A 17,500-nucleotide genomic window follows, 5' to 3' on the forward strand; every position below is an offset into this window, starting at 1 on the left:
ATGGAACCTACTTAATTATTTCATCTAGGCTCGAAGCCATGTGGTGGGGTCAGATGATGGAAAAAGATGAGGTGTCTTTGGTCTGAAGGAAGAAGGTAGATCTCTGTAGTGACACGGAGGGCTATGAAGGTCAAGGAATACGGATACAGAAGAAAATTCCAGAGCATAACCATAGGGATATGTCACTATGTTTATTCGAATTGGAAAAATGTGCATTGAAAAAAAAAATGGTTCCTATGAACGTGTCCTCGCACCTATTAATAAATGGGAATTTATTATTATTATTATTATTTATTATTATTATTATTTATTATTATTATTATTTGAGAAGTATACTTTCTTTTAAGCAACTTCTGTCGAAAATAATGGTTGATTCAGCTGCGTTAATTATATTGAGTTCTTTCTCAACAATAAGGACACTTGAGTAAGTCCTGTATTATTATTGTGTTTTTTTTTATTATTTTTTGGGGGGTCTATCACAGTCCTCCAATTTGACTGGGTGGTATTTATAGTTTTTGGGGGTTCCGGGTTGCCTCCTGCCTCCTTAGGAGTCCATCACTTTTCTTACTATGTGCGCAGTTTCTAGGATCACACTCTTCTGCATGAGTCCTGGAGCTACTTCAGCCTCTTGTTTTTCTAGATTCCTTTTCATGGATCTTGGGATCGTGCCTATTATTATTATTATTATTATTATTATTATTATATTATTATTATTATTATTATTATTATTATTATTATTATTTACAATTATCTTCCTAAATCTAATTTGTCATCTAATTAATTAGGGACAATATGGAGTATTTTGCTGTTATACAAAACAAGAATTAGCGTCTATAAATTATTAAAATGATCACAGGTAGAAAAAAACTCTTTCGATACATACCATCGTGTAACTTATGCTGAAAGAATTGTTGTGATGTGTCCAATCCTTCATTAGTGCATTTCTATCCACTCGCTATGTTTTTTTTTTTTTTTATACCAATATAATGGCGCTGAGCGAGGAATTTCATCTTTTCATAAGTGGTCAATTCATATTTCACTTCGGCAAATGCTTCACGATTTCCGAAGACTTATTTCAGCGAATTACCATTCAATTGATGTAGGAATCATATATATTGGCATAACTCGCCAATGCCTTCTTCTCACCCCTGTCGTATGAGAAATCCCTTTTGGCAAAGTGGTCGTCATTTTAGCGAATTGATTCAGCGGAGGAACAACTTTTCTGCCCCTTGTGAAAAAGAAAAAAAAATCCTTTATTCCAGGAGTCTTCTGTGGCGACGACGTTCCTGATTGCCATTGCTGCTGGCTATTGATGGCATTAATCCGATTGGACTCTTCCTGGCTCAGGCTGAATGGGTCCTTCTCTGGATTGAGGTTGACAGTTTTTTTTTTGCTTTTATGGGTTCCTCGTGCTCACTAATTTACTCATTTATTTCTGTCCTTCGGTGTTTGCAAAACATGAGGGTGGTTTAAGGCTACGTTGAGGAGGAAGGTTTTGTGGGGGGAGTGTGGGATCAACATCTTTGCCAATTCAAGACAGTCATGGGAACCAAATTTTTGTTTTAGGTAAAATTCATATATTAATATATATCTATATATATATATATATATATATATATATATATATATATATATATATATATATATATATATATATATATATATATGTATATACTATATATAATATATATATATGTATGTATATATATATATATATATATATATATATATATATATATATATATATATAATATCTTATAAGATTTCCACTTCATCAGAAAATTTCTTTCTTTGCAAAATTAGAATCTTTTTTTGACTGATGTTTAATCCAATGAATACCACATATCATTCTTATCCTGATAAAAAAATCAAAATTTTCAGTATTTAACGCTACAGAGAGAGAGAGAGAGAGAGGAGAGAGAGAGAGATGTACAACGGATGGATATTGAAAGAAAAGAGATAAAGCAACTACACGCGGTGCACTGTAGCATTGCTTAACTTCTTTGCAGCGTCCCTTCGGCCCCTAGCTGCAACCCCCTTCATTCCTTCTTCTGTACCTCCGTTCATATTCTCATTTTTCCATCTGACTCTCCACCCTCTCTAACAATTGTCTCACAGTGCAAATGCTTTGAGGTTTTCCTCCTGTTACGCCTTTCAGAGATCTACTTACTGTAACATTTCCTTTTCAACGCTGAATGACCTCGTAAGTCCCAGCGCTTGATGGAATCGCAGCGACAGGAATCCTGAGAGAAAATCTCCTCCAGAGATTCCTACTTAAGACCTTCTTCGGGAATTCGTTCGGACTTCCAACTACGAAAGTTTCTCTATAAAACACTTGTGCCACTTGAAGGCCAAACTATTTTTTTTTGTTTTTTCCCATCAGGAGGAGCTCCGATCGCGGAAGTTTGGCGAGGGGGGGGGGGGGGGGGGGGGGTCGCTAAAGTGGCCCATTATGTAACCCCAGCTTCCTTTTTTTACGTCTGCGAAGATGTGACCGTAAGACGCGGTTTCGTTTTTCATAATTTGAATTATTATCGTTCAGGTTCCAAATTGTTTTCCTTTTTCATAAGTTGAAATATTATTGTTCAGGTTCCAAATTTTTTTCTTTTTTCATAAGTTAAATTATTATCGTTCAGGTTCCAAATTGTTTGGTACTCACGAGCTGAATGAACCTGTGTGATAATATTTGTAATTCGGTTATGTTTACAAAAGTGCTTAGCTGTTTTGTAATCAAGACCACTCTGATTGTTTTGTTTTAGATGGATTCGGTTCCCGTCTAACATAACTTCTAGTTTTATTCGAATAGATGATGATCATAATAATAATAATAATAATAATAATAATAGTAATCTTCTTCTTCTTCTCCTAGCTTAAACCCATTTTTATATGGGGTCGCCATTGCGAATGAGTCGTCTCCATCGATTTCTGTCTTGTGCCTCGTTCTCATTTATACCTTTCAATTCCATATCTTCCCTTACACAATCACTCCATCTCTTTCTTGGTCTTCCCTTCTTCCTTCTACCCCCCCGCACTTCCATTTCCATCGTATGTCTTCCAACATGATGTTCCTTCCCTTCGTAATAGGTGTCCCATACCAATCTAAGCCTTCCTTCCTGTATTTTCTTCGATATTTCAGGCTACCTTTGTCGATCCTCTTATATACTCATTTCTAATCCTATCTTCCCTTGTTACTCCCGACATCCATCTCAACATTCTCATTTCTGCTACATCCATCATCTTCTCCTCTGTTTTCCTCATACTTCCTGTTTCTGTTCCTTATAACATTGCTGGTCTGACCACCGTCCTATGGAACTTTCCTTTCAATTTCAGAGGGACCTTCTTGTCACAGAGTACCCCTCCAGTTATTCCATCCTGCCTGAATTCGGTGTCTCACCTCTTGGTCCATGCTTCCACTTTCCTCTAATACGGACCCTAAGTACTTGAACTTCTGTACTTTCTTTATTTCTTCCCCATCCAATCTTATACTACTTCCACCATCCTCAGTAATACTAGAACTTATATATTCGGTTTTTGATCTGCTTATTTCTCATTCCTCTCTCCTCAAGTGCTGCTCTCCACCTCTCCAACTCAACCCCCCTCCAAACTCCTCCTTCCCCTCTGAACAACACAATGTCATCAGCGTATAATATGCACCATGGCACTGCTTCTCTAACATCCCTGATCATTACATCCATCACGATGTTGAAGATGAATGGGCTAAGTGCTGACCCCTGGTGTAGTCCCACTCCTATCTCAAATCTATCCGTCTCTCCAACACTACTCCTCACTTAGTATACACATTCCTGTACATCTCTTGAATAATTCTGACATACTTTTCCGGCACCATCTTCTCCCTCAAACATCTCCATATTTCTTGCCTTGGCACTCTGTCATAGGCCTTTTCAAGGTCTATGAATACCAAATGCAGGTCTCGTTGTTTTTCTCTGAATTTCTCCATTAGCTGCCTTATGCAAAATATTCCATCCGTTGTGCCGCTTCCCTTCATAAATCCTAACTGTTCCTTCCCTATTCTAACTTCCTCTCTCAGCCTGCTATCTATTATTCTTTCCAAAATCTTCAACGTGTGAGACATTAGTTTTATACCTCTATAATTAACTGCATTCCTGGACATCACCTTTACCTTTAAATATAGGTATCAATATGCTTTCCCGCCATTCTTCTGGTATCTTTTCCTGTTCGAATATTTTTACCATCAGATCATACAAGATGTCTACCCCTTCCTCTCCTAAGGCTTTCCAAACTTCGACTGGGATTAAGTCAGGTCCTGTTGCCTTCCCATTCCTCATTCTTTTTAAGGCTCGTATCACTTCATCCTAGATATCCCCATTACCATTCCCATGTTTACTTGTCCATTCTCTCTTACAAGTCTTTCATTTTCTTCATTTAGCAGTTGTTCGAAATACTCTTTCCATCTTTTCAGGATTCTTCTTCCTTTTTTTATGACCGTACCATCCCTATCTTTCATTTGCTTAATATGGGTGATGTCCTTTGTTCTTTTATTTCTTACTTTGATAGTTTGAGCATCTTACTCAACCCTTCCTTGGTTTCCAGTTCATTATAAACCTCCTCATATGCCCTTGCCTTAGCTTGAGCTACCACCCTTTTTAATTCTTTGTTTCTTTCTCTTAATCTTTCTCTGTCCTCCTGCAGCTGTGACTCTTCAAATCTCTTCTTTGCCTCCCTTTTACCCTCACCACTTCCCCCACCTCTTCTCCCCACCACCAGCTCTCCTTTTCCTCCCATACTATTCGCCCAGATGTTTCCCCTAGTATCTCCTTTCCATGTCTTCTAATCACTGATGCATTATGCCTCCCACCATTCTCCCACATCTTCAATTCCCCTATCAACCTCTCCCATCACTCTTCTCTTGAAACTCTCTCTTCTTATCATTCTCCCTCCCTAACAATTTATACCACTTGATTTTCTTTACCCCATTCGTTTTCGTTTTCTTTTCTCTTTTCATCCTTAAATCCATACAAAGGAGCCTATGTTGGGGGGCCACGTGGTCACCTGGGATAACTTTACAATTCCTCAACTTCCACCAGCCTTGCTCTATTGTAAAGGAGGTAATCTATTTGTGTGCACCTACCGCCACTCCTGTATGTTATCAAGTGCTCCTCTTCTTTTTGAAGAATGTGTTCACTATTGCCATATCAAGGACACGGCAAAGTCCACTATACTCTCTCCTTCTGGGTTTCTCTCCCAATCCCATGTCCTCCATGCACACGTTCAATTACATCCTTTTCATTTCCGACATGTCCATTAAAGTCTGCCCCCACTACAGTCCTCTCCTGCTCTTCCAGTTCTTGCGTTACCTCACTCATTTCGTTCCAAAAACGGCTCTTTTCTTCCTCTGTGCAGCCCACTTGTGGAGCATAAGCGCTAATGATGTTCATTGTTTCCCCTCCATAACATATCTTCACTCTCATAATGCGATCATTCTTTCTACTCACTTCCGACACTGCATTCTTCATTTCCCCCGACAACACTACACCAACGCCATTCCTACCCTGCTCATTTGCTCAACTATAGATTAGCTTGTAGCCATCCCCCAGTTCTTTAGCTTAATTACCCTTCCATCGAGTTTCCTGCACACACAAAATATCCACTCTCTTTATCCTCATCAATTCCGCCAACTCTCCTTCCTCTTCCGTCATAGACCCAATATTGAGCTGGCCTATTCTGATAACATTAGAGCTCCCTCTTTAGCTGCACCCGCTCATGATGCAGTAGCCCTCGCCTTGTCACAGAGTTAAGGCGATGTGTCTGTGCGTCGTTTACGGAGTACGCCCTAGCACTATTTCTCATCAATATCACGACTCATTTCATTGGTTCTGGCGTGGTTTTTACAGTCGGATGCCCTCCTGACACCACCCTCCCTATTCATCCGGGCTTGGGACCGCACCCATAGAGGCTGGCTTGCCCCCCACAGGTGGCTAGATTTAATAATAATAATAATAATAATAATAATAATAATAATAATAATAATAATAATAATAATAATATTAAGGTAGGAGACCCTCTCTCAACATGTTTTGGTAAAGAGATAGCAGCATCAGTGGAATTGATTTATGTTATTATGGTCTTTTCAATTCTTCTTATTATTCTCTTCTCATCAGGTCTGATATTTGCTAATAGCTGGCCGATGTTTCATACTCTGGTTAAGGAAATGTCTTCTAAAAATACGAATTCATTGATATTATAAACAAAAGTAGAAAATGAACCGAAGATACGTTGGAAACGTTGGAATTCCGTTACCGCTTAGGCAACGTCCAGCTAAGATTTGTTAAACTCTACGGCGAACATACGCCACTTTTAGTTATCATATCAATAAATTAGTATTTTTAGAAGACATTTCCTTAGCCAGAATATGAACATCGGCCAGCTATTAGCAAATATCAGCCCTGATGAGAAGAGAATAATAAGAAGAATTGAAAAGACCATATATAAAATCAATTTCACTAATACTGCCATCCTCTTTAACAATAATAATAATAATAATTATATAATAGTAATGATATTTATGAAGAAATCTGCAGTGGCATATATATATATATATATATATATATATATATATCATATATATATATATATATATATATATATACGCATTAAGCTACAAATGTCCTTTAATATCTAATTCGCTCTGCCTCGGATTTAATATTTTTCAACCGAAGGGGAATTTCATTTAGAGGTTGTTAAACTGTGGAACACACTTCTGTTACTGTCAGCAGAGAGTGAAACTGCAACACAAATAATTTTTACATTGATAACAACGGGAGTGCAAGTGATATCTTTCTCTATAAGCGTTTTTAGACGATCTGGATATCAGGTGAAATGCGTTCACGTAATTTGATCTCTGCTGGAGACCACATTTATTTTGTCAGTGACGGAAAACAGAGGGAATAAGAATAAGACGAAGACGGGGAGAGAGAGAGAGAGAGAGAGGTCAAAGAAAGTAAAGTAGTTACTGACAGAGAGAGAGAGAGAGAGAGAGAGAAGATGAGAGAGAGAGAGAGAGAGAGAGAGAGAGAGAGAGAGGTCAATCACAAGTAAACAAACACAAATGAAGTAGGCACTGACAGAGAGAGAGGTGGTGGGGGGGGGGGTTTGTTAAAAACAACTAGTAAAGTAGGCACTGACAGAGGAGAGAGAGAGAGAGAGAGAGGGCAAAACAAAACAAGTAAAGTAGGCCCTGACGGAGAGAGAGAGAGGGTCAAACGCAAATAAAGTATGCACTGACCGTGAGAGAGAGAGAGATAGAGAGAGAGAGAGGTCAAACACAAGTAAAGTAGTCACTGATAGAGAGAGCGAGAGAGAGAGAGAGAGAGGTCAAACACAAGTAAAGTAGTCAGTGATACAGAGAGAGAGAGAGAGAGAGAGAGAGAGAGACAGAGAGAGAGAGAGAAAAATCTACTTAAGACTTCCTTTAACTATTGTTCCAACTTTCTATTAAGAAAGTACATCTTTTCCCCAATAGTGGCCAGTGGTACAGACCCAAGATCTTACGGTTTTTTTTTTTTTTTTTGTTTTTTTTTGTTTTTTTTTTTTTTATTAACTGATGGTAACTGAGGCTATTAGAAGCAGTAGATGAGAAGAAGGTGACAAGTTACAAAACACAAAGATGTGGAACTTTGCCAAAATTTTCCACCCGAATTGTAACTTTAATGTATTGCCTGTATATATATATATATATATATATATATATATATATATATATATATATATATATATATGTATTGCCTGTATATATATATATATATATATATATATATATATATATATATATATATTATATATATATATCGATACCAGCAAAAATCCTAATACAGGAAATACATTAAAGTTACAATTCGGGTGGAAAAAATTTTTGTAACAACATTTTTTATGTCATATATACATACAATATATATATATATATATATATATATATATATATATATATATATATATATATATATATATATATATATAGATATATATATATTGTATGTATATATGACATAAAAATGTTCTGTTACAACAGAATTCCATCTAATAAAAGGAGCCCATAAAAACGCCAATATATAGAAAGTAAGTACTTACTTTCTATATGCTGACGTTTTTATGGGCTCCTTTTATCAGTATGCATATCAATATACATATCTTCAGTACACAAAAGTGTACCTCCTCTTGTTATATTTTCTTAATCACTCTACTTGTCAAAGCCTTCCATTACCTGATGTGCTGAAATGAAGGAAATAGTTCAAAATGATGGAGAATACAAATGGATATTTGTTCAGTGAAAACTGAAATAGCCCATCGTTCGTGTTTATTTAAATTATGAATGAATTTCACATTGTTCGCATTTCAAATATTTAATTGTTTGTTTGTTGGTAAAAACTGATAAAAAATATTATATTGCCTTTATAGCGGTGATATTTCTCACTTACTGTTGAACCTGTCAAGTTACGACTATGATTTTTTTTAATATGATATTTTGTCTTATATCCATAGAGAGATTCTGTCTGAAAGTCAACAGAATCGTATTAGAAGGTTTATAAGGTCATTTTGAGAGCATAAAAGGAAAATGATCAGAACAGGTGATTAAAAAATTAAAACCCAAAACTAGACATATTGGTTATGATGACAACGATCCAGTATCACTTAGGTTAACCAAATATCCGTGCAAAACAAACTTGCATGAAATTTTCGTTCCTCATATCGCCTCGTTTAATATCGTCACATCAGTGAAAAAATTATTATTTTTCAAATTTTTAAACGCTGTACAAAGTGACGAACATCCACTTTGTAACTCTTTACGTTTAGCATAGCCTATTTGGTATTCAAATTTGTCATTGTGGTATTTGTAATCGAATTATGCAGCCGGACCATGGAACCATTTTCATTATGGTTCCCGAAAATTACATTTTGTGCGTTGTCACTGCAAAGCTCTCTCTCTCTCTCTCTCTCTCTCTCTCTCTCTCTCTCTCTCTCTCTCTCTCTCTCTACTATTTCTGCCTCCCTGACACTATGTGAAATAGGCCTGCATTGTCCTAGTCATAAAGGAGAGAATTCGTTCTGTAGTCGGGTGCTTCTTTGTGCTTTTCAAATTGAGGCTCTTGAGAAAGGAAGACCGTCGTTGACGCGTTTGATTTGAGAGAGAGAGAGAGAGAGAGAGAGAGAGAGAGAGAGAGAGAGAGAGAGAGGAGTTACAAGGATTGGGATGTATCAAAGACTCGGAGAAAGAAAAGGCAGTCTTGGATGCGTTTGAATGAATGAAAGAGAGAGACTTTACAGACCTTACATCTTGTTCGGGTTGCCCCAGGTCCCTCAGTGTGAGGCACCTCTTATGTCTACCAGAGAGTTGCTAGTACATCTTCCGGTATATTTTGCATCTTCCAATCTTGGATGGTCTGGGATGCAGTTTAGATATTTGTCGAGCTTATTCTTAAACAACATCTACGCTCACTCCTGATACATTCCATCGATGAGCTGGCAACGCATTGAATAGACGCTGCATTGTCGATGCTGGCGCGTAGTTGATTAATGTCCTGTGTGCTTTCCTTATTTTTCTTGGTATAGTTTTGGGCACTATTAATCTACCTCTGCTTGCTCTTTCTGATATTATTAGCTCCATGATGTTTTCGGCAATTCCTTCTATCTGTTTCCATGCCTGAATTATCATGTAGCGTTCTCTTCTCCTTTCTAGACTATATAATTTTAAGGATTGTAGTCTTTCCCAGTAGTCAACATCCTTAACTTCTGTTTCTAGCTGTAAAGGACCTTTGTACACTCTCTAAAAATGCAATATCCTTTTGATACCGTGGGTACCATATCATATTGCAATATCAGAGAAACTACGAACATACGTTTTATAAAGCATAATCATGTGTTCAGCTTTTCTTGTTTTGAAGTGCCGTAACAACATTCCCATTTTTGCTTTACATTTTGCCAATAGAATTGCTATTTGATCATTGCATAACATGTTCCTATTCAACATCACACCAAGATCTTTAACTGCTTCCTTATTTGTGATTGTCTCATTATTAGGTCCCCTATATGCATATAGCTTTCCTTCTTCTGTCTCCACAATTTATTGATTCAAATTTATCAGAGTTAAATACCATCCTATTTACCTCTGCCCAATCATATACTTTGTTCAGGTCTCTTTGTAGTGCGTTCCCATCTTCATCACAAGTAATTTCTCTACTTATTCTTGTGTCATCGGCGAAACTACTCACTACCGAGCCCTTAACTTTACTGTCTATGTCTACAATCATAATAACAAACAGTAATGCAGCTAACATCATATCTTGTGGCACACCGGATATTACCTTAGCTTCATCCGATTTCTCATCGTTTGCAATAACTATCTGTTTTCTGTTGTGTAAAAATACTTTTAACCAACTTCCTACTTTATCCACTATATTATGTTTTCTAATCTTCTTCGCTAATATATTACCATCTACCTTGTCAAAAGCTTTTGCAAAGTCTAGATAAACCACATCTGTTTCATTTCCGTTTTTCATATTTTTGTATATGTTCTCACGGTGGACTAACAGCTGGGTTTGTGTACTTTTTCCGGGTACAAAACCATGTTGTCCTATATTAATCAAATCATTTTTTATTAAATGTTTCATAATATTTTTCTTCATTACCCTTTCATACACTTTCATAATATGTGATGTTAGACTCACAGGCCTATAATTACTTGCCTCTAGTCTTGATCCACTTTTGAAAGTAGGGGTAATATATGCTAATTTGTGCTCATCATAAATCTTGCCTGTATCTACACTTTGTCTTAATAATATTGCAAGTGGCTTTGCGATAGAATGAACTACTTTCTTTAACAAAATAGCAGGGACACCATCAGGCCCAGCTGTAGCTCCATTTTTAATTTCATTAATAGCCTGCACAATATCAGCTTCATTCTATGTCTGATAAATATTCACTATTTTCATCCCTTATTTGTGTATCATTATCTTCATTACCAATTCTAGGGGTGAATTCTTTCTTATATCGTTCCGCCAATATGTTGCATATTTCTTTTTTTTCATTCGTTAATCTCCCTTCAATTCTTAGAGGGCCTATTTCTAGTCTTCTTTTATTCATCTTTTTTGCATACGAGTACTATAGTTTGGGGTTTTGCTTGATATGTACTAGGGATTTTTCTTCCAAGTCCCGTTTTTCATTTTATTTTGATTGTATAATCTTTTGTTCTGCATTTTCTATCTTACTTTTTAGTTCGATCACTTTCCATACATTTTTTTTCTTTTGCAAGACCTTTTTTCCACTTTCTGATTTTCTGGAACAAGATCCTTCTGTCTCTTGGTATGCATGACTAATGTTTACTTTTCTTCTTCGGTATATATTTATCCACTATTTTCTCTAATATTTTATATAATATCTCCGTATTTGCCTTTATATCATCACTTACGAAAATTTTATCCCAATCTTTGTTTTATTCTTCATTTATTTCTGACCATTTCATATTTCTACTGTAGAAGTTTTATTTTCCATATCCTTCCCACTTTTTCAGTTCTTGCTTATCTCTGTTAATTCTATGACATTATCTCTGTTAATTCTTTGACATTATGGTCTGAATTACTCGCATTATAAACTATTATTTCTTTAACATAATTCACCTCGTTCACAAATACTAGGTCTAAAGTATTTTTCTTTCTTGTTGGCAGGTGATTTATTTGTTGAATGTTGTATTCTAGTAGCATATCTAATAGCTTTTCGAATTGCCTCTTATCTTCTGCACTACTATTACTCTCTTTTTTATATGTATAAATACAACCACAATCTCCTATTCGTTCTTTCCAGTCTACGAAAGGAAAGTTACAGTCTCCGGATAGGAGAATAGTCCAGTCCTTGTGATTTCTACATATATCATCCAATTTTACTATTATTGTGTCAAACCTTTTAGTATTAGGGGGTCTATATATTACTATGTTCATTAATTTTTCAGATTCAAATTCTACCGCTATTAGTTCACATTCTGTTACTATATTTCTCATATATTTTTCCTTGTTTTTTTACTTTCCCATATATCGCGGTTCCCCCTTGATTCCTATTTTTCCTATCTGATCTATAAGTTTTGAACCCTCTCATTTGATCGTCATTACCATCTCTTGGGAATACCAGGTTTCACTTATATTCATTATATCTATTTTCTTTTCAATTTGGGTTAGTTCTTCTAAGTACTCTATTTTCCTTTTTGAGTTACTCGTAACTAAACCCTGCGCATTCATCACTATGATGAGAGAGAGAGAGAGAGAGAGAGAGAGAGAGAGAGAGAGAGAGAGAGAAAAGGCCGATTCTGGGACAACACAACCTAGGACGACGCTACCAGAGCCTAGTTGAAAAAAAAACCACCTTAATGAAAAGGCCGCTCGGAAATAGCCTCCAATATTGTGCATCATGTCAATGTTGATCCAGTGACGAAATGAGAGAGAGAGAGAGAGAGAGAGAGAGAGAGAGAGAGAGAGAGTATCCATCCACCTGCGCTTGCCAAACTTCACCTTTTGGCCAACAGGCAATGTTTCTTTTGCCCGTTCTCTGTTGTTATTGCGTCGTGTGCGCTATACGTAGCCGCCCGTTTTCTTTTCACACTTGTGTTTACAGAATCGAATAGAATAGAAGATTTAGGTCAAATGCCACGCGCTGGGACTTATGAGGCTACTCAGTGCTGAAATGGAAACTGACAGTGAAAAGGTTTGAAAGGTGTAACAGGAAGAAAACCTCAATGCAGTTGCACTGTGGATCAATTGCCAGGAGAAGGTGGAAAGTAAGATGGAAGAAAGAGAATATGAACGAAGGTACAGTAAAATGAACAAATGTGGTTGCAGCTAGGGGACAAGCACACCAAAGGGCCCACTGACTTGAAATACAAGCTTCCAAAGAACGTCGTTTCCAACCTCCCACCTCAGACCCAACACTGCGGCAGTAACTGACCCTGATACAGAGCCCAGTGATAATATCATCGCCCCGTGGGAAGACGCGAACCAGCGACATCTGAGTGGCCATACCACGACACTAACCACCATACTGGTGGTGTCTGTTCAGCGGAGGGTGAGTGATGTAAACGGAACACAGTATCTCATCTGACCAATTAAAGTATATTGAGAATTATGACTTCAATACTCTGACGTAATTTGCATAAACTTACGTATGTATATATATTACCTGCGTTTGTCTGCTTACAATACGGTCATTATTATTTGAACTAATAATAATAAAGAGTGAAGTATAACTCTTTGTATCACCGTTCAGACGACGAAGTTTATTCTTCTCCCTCCTCGAGGAAGGGATTTGTGACAAACGGGTCAAATAAATCAGTGATAAAAGAAATGATGTATCTAGAACGATAAATCTAGAGGGAGGAGGAGGAGGAGGAGGAGGGGGAGGAGGAGTTGGCGGAAGAGGAGGAGGAGGAGGAGGTTGTTATTAATTCAGGTTACACAAACACAAACTTCTCTTCCTCTTTCAAGATGACAGTCCTCTTAATCCCTTTTAGTTTTCTGTAAAAGAAATCTATTGAGATGGCTTTTGTCCGTCCGTCAGCACTTATCTCCTGTCCTCCCTCAGATCTTGAAACAACTGAGGCTAGAGGGCTGCAAATTGGTATGTTGATCATCCACCCTCCAGTCATCAAACATACCAAATTGCAGCCCTCTAGCCTCAGTGGGTTTCATTATATTTCAGGTTAAATTGAGCCTTAATCGTGTTTCTGGCAACACGAGTATGATAGGCCACAACTGGCCGTACTTGAATTTCATGGGGCGCGGCTCTTACAGCATTATACCGAGACCACAGAGAGATAGATCTATTTTCGGTGACCTTGATTACACGCTGTACAGAAAACTCAATTGAAGATTTCTTAGAAAACTAGAGACCTCTTGAAGATGTCTTATAGAATTAGTCGAAACCGGTTAGGATTTAAACCTTGGTTACATTTTTCCTTATGGTTCTTCTCCTCACATGACAAGGTTAATTTCTGTCTTGGATGAAACATGTCTTCCGACCGGCCCCCGCCCCCAAACAAACTAAAATGTTTCTAGTATGACAAAGCAATGGGTTATGAAAGCATTTAATTGTAACAAAATAGGTGGTACTTAATTTTGATAAGTTTGTAATAGACTTCAAATGAAACAAGATACAATATAGGAAACAACGAAAGATATATATATATATATCTTCTTTGTATATATATACACATTTATACCCACAGAAACGCATACGAATATGGTGCGTGTGGTAGAGTATGAGGTTATTTTGTTTGACCGGACATACAAACATCATGAATAATTTAAAAAGTTCGAACTTTTTTTCACACAGTCCACTGACTCTGACCTCTCTTCTCTCTCTCTCTCTCGTAGTAGTAGCCACTTGCTTGGGTGAGACGTACCCGCGTGAAGGTCAGATTAATCAACAGATATCACAAGTTTAACATACGACTAGAATTTTGAGAAATATCTAGAAGTGTTCGTGAACTATCGGTGATAAGATTAGTGTGAAAATAGTAGGATAAAGCGTCTTCTAAGTTAGTTTAAACAAGTGTAATACTGAAATCAGAAACAAGATGGCAGTAAGTTCCAACTGCGGGGGAAAAAGGTGTAATTTAGCTTGCTTGGGCAGATTCGCAATACGATGAGGTAGCAGGAAGGGAACTGGCATTTCTCATCTATGAAAATCAGCAACAGTCCTAACCAAAAAAGATACAAAAAGCATTCATAGTATATTAGAAGGATATAATCCTTCAAACTGGAACAAATCTAATGAAAACATCTTGAAAATAATTGAAAAGAAGTTCCCAAATAAAATCCAAGTGGTCAAGAGACTCATAAAGAAAATATAAAACCAAACATATTCCGACAAAGAAAATGAATAAGGTGAATCTTGTGAATAATCCTAATTGATGCATTAGGAAAAAAAGAAATGCCAAAAGCATGCAAACTGTGTAAGGTTTTTAGGTATAGCATAGTCAATTCCACAAAACCTAATCAGAAAAATGTGCTTGCACTGCAACATTCCGACCCATCCACGTGTGCTGAGGTAATGCAAGATTTTGAAGAAAAGATACAAGAATTTTTTGTTCAACATGTCTATCATGGATAGACAATGTTATTAATCAAGATTGAAGAATGTACAAATAGTTGAGGATGAAGAAGAAGAGAGAGGGAAAGAAGAAGAAGAAAAAGAAGAAGAGGGCAAACGGAAGAGAAGTAAACAAAAATGAAATGACAGAAAAAAAATAAGGAAAAACAAAGAACAAGATAAAGTATGGATGCAGAGATACTCATTGATACTACATATGAGGCAAATAAAACAGCATACTACGAAGAAATAAATTACGAATATGACAACAGAAAAGCAAATAAATCCGAAGAGGCTACCCAGATCTACACAATGACGGGAAAAGAGGAAAAAATAGACAAGAAAGACAAAATCTGCAACCTTTTTGAAAAGAGGGAATTGCCAGATTTGGGAAAAGAAAAGATGTTACTACAAACATCCTAAGGTATGTCAAAATATGAAATATATGGTTAAATGTGCATACTTAGATGGCTATGGGGATGATTGCAGAGATCTGCAATCCAAAAATATGTAAAAACCTAAAAGAAGGAAAAGGATGTAAGTTCGACAAAAAAATGCAAAATATAGCACCCCTGTAGCCATGAATCATAATCAAATAAATAACCAACCAAGTATAAAATCCAAAATAAGAAAGAAACAAATAAAGAGAGAATCAAGATATCAGGTAAAAGAGAAAAGCCAAACAAACCCACCAATGAGATATGCAGAGGTGTCAGCAAAAAAATTCAAAGATCAGCTTCCGAAATTCTACTCAGATAATAACTGTATTATTATGCAAGAGGATATTGCAGAAAACGGAGAAAATTGCAGATTCAGACACAAAAATGAATAAAATATGATGATAGGAAGATCAAATATTATGAAAAGTTGGATTTTTTAATTGTCAGAATTTTTCTGGAAATGAAAAAAAAAAGAACAACATACCGAACAGGAAAGAGACATGGGAAAATCCTTATTACTACAATATAAATGAAGGAGAAAACACGCAAACCATCATAGTGATGAATGCGCAGGGTTTATTTTTACGAGTAAATCAAAAAGAAAAATAGAGTACTTAGAAGAACTAACCCAAATTGAAAGAAAATAGATATATGAATAAATAAGTGAAACCTGGTATTCCCAGAGACTGGGAAAGATGATCATATCCAAAGGGTAAGAGGGCTTTATCAGATCAGATAGGAAAACAAAAATAGGAATCAAGGGGGAACCGCAATATAAAATTGGGAAAAGACAAAAAAAAAAACAAGGAAAAAATATATGAGAAATATAGTAACTCAGAAATGTGAAACTAATAGCGGTAGAATTTGAAATCTGAAAAATTAATGAACATAGTAATATATAGACCTCCTAATACTAAAGAGTTTGACTTAATAATTGAAAAAATTGGATGATATATGTAGAAAATCACAAGGACTGACTATTCTTTACTATCTGGTGACTTCAACTTTCCTTTCGGGGTAGAAATGGAAAAAGAACGAATAGGAGACGGATGGTTTACTTTATACATATAAAAAGAGAGTAATAGTAGTGCAGAAATAATAGGCAATTTGAAAAAAGTCTATTAGATATGCTACTAGAATACAACATTCAACAAAATAAATCACCCCTGCCAACAAGAAAGGAAAAATACTTTAGACTAGTATTGGTGAACGAGATGAATTATGTTAAAGAAATAATAGTTCTTTATAATGCGAGTATTTCAGATCATAAGTCATAGAATTAACAGTTCATTCCAAAGCAAGTGAAAATAGAGATAAGCAAAGAAACCCATGAAAAAAAGTGGGAAGGATATGGAAAAATACAACTTCTACAGTAAAAATATAAAATGGTCAGAAATTAATGAAGAACATTAAACAAAGATTGGGATAACATTTTCGTAAGTGATGACATAAGGGTAAATACGGAGATATTATATAAAAATATTGGAGGAAGAAAATAGTGGATTAAATAAATATATACGAAGAAGAAAAGTAAACAATCATTCATGCATACCAAGAGACAGAAGGATCTTGTTCCAGAAAATCAGAAAGTGGAAAAAAAAGGTCTTTGCAAAAAGAAAAAAAAAATGAAACATGGAAAGTTATAGAACCAAAACTAAAAGGTAAGATAGAAAGGGCAGAACAAAAGATTATACAACAAAAGAAAATGAAAAACGGGACTTGGAAGAAAAAATCCCTATAAATATCAAGCAAAACCCCAAATATATAAACTCATATGCGAAGAAGATGAATAAAAAGAAGAATAGAAATAGACCCTCTGAGAATTGAAGAAAGGAGATTAACGAATGAAAAAAAGGAAATTTGCAACATACTGGCAGAACGATATGAGAGAGAATTCACCCCCTAGAATAGATAAATGAAGATAATGATATAGAAGTAAGGGACGAAAATAGTGA

The sequence above is a fragment of the Macrobrachium nipponense genome, chromosome 3 (genome assembly GCF_015104395.2).
Source record: "Macrobrachium nipponense isolate FS-2020 chromosome 3, ASM1510439v2, whole genome shotgun sequence".
NCBI lineage: Eukaryota > Metazoa > Arthropoda > Malacostraca > Decapoda > Palaemonidae > Macrobrachium > Macrobrachium nipponense.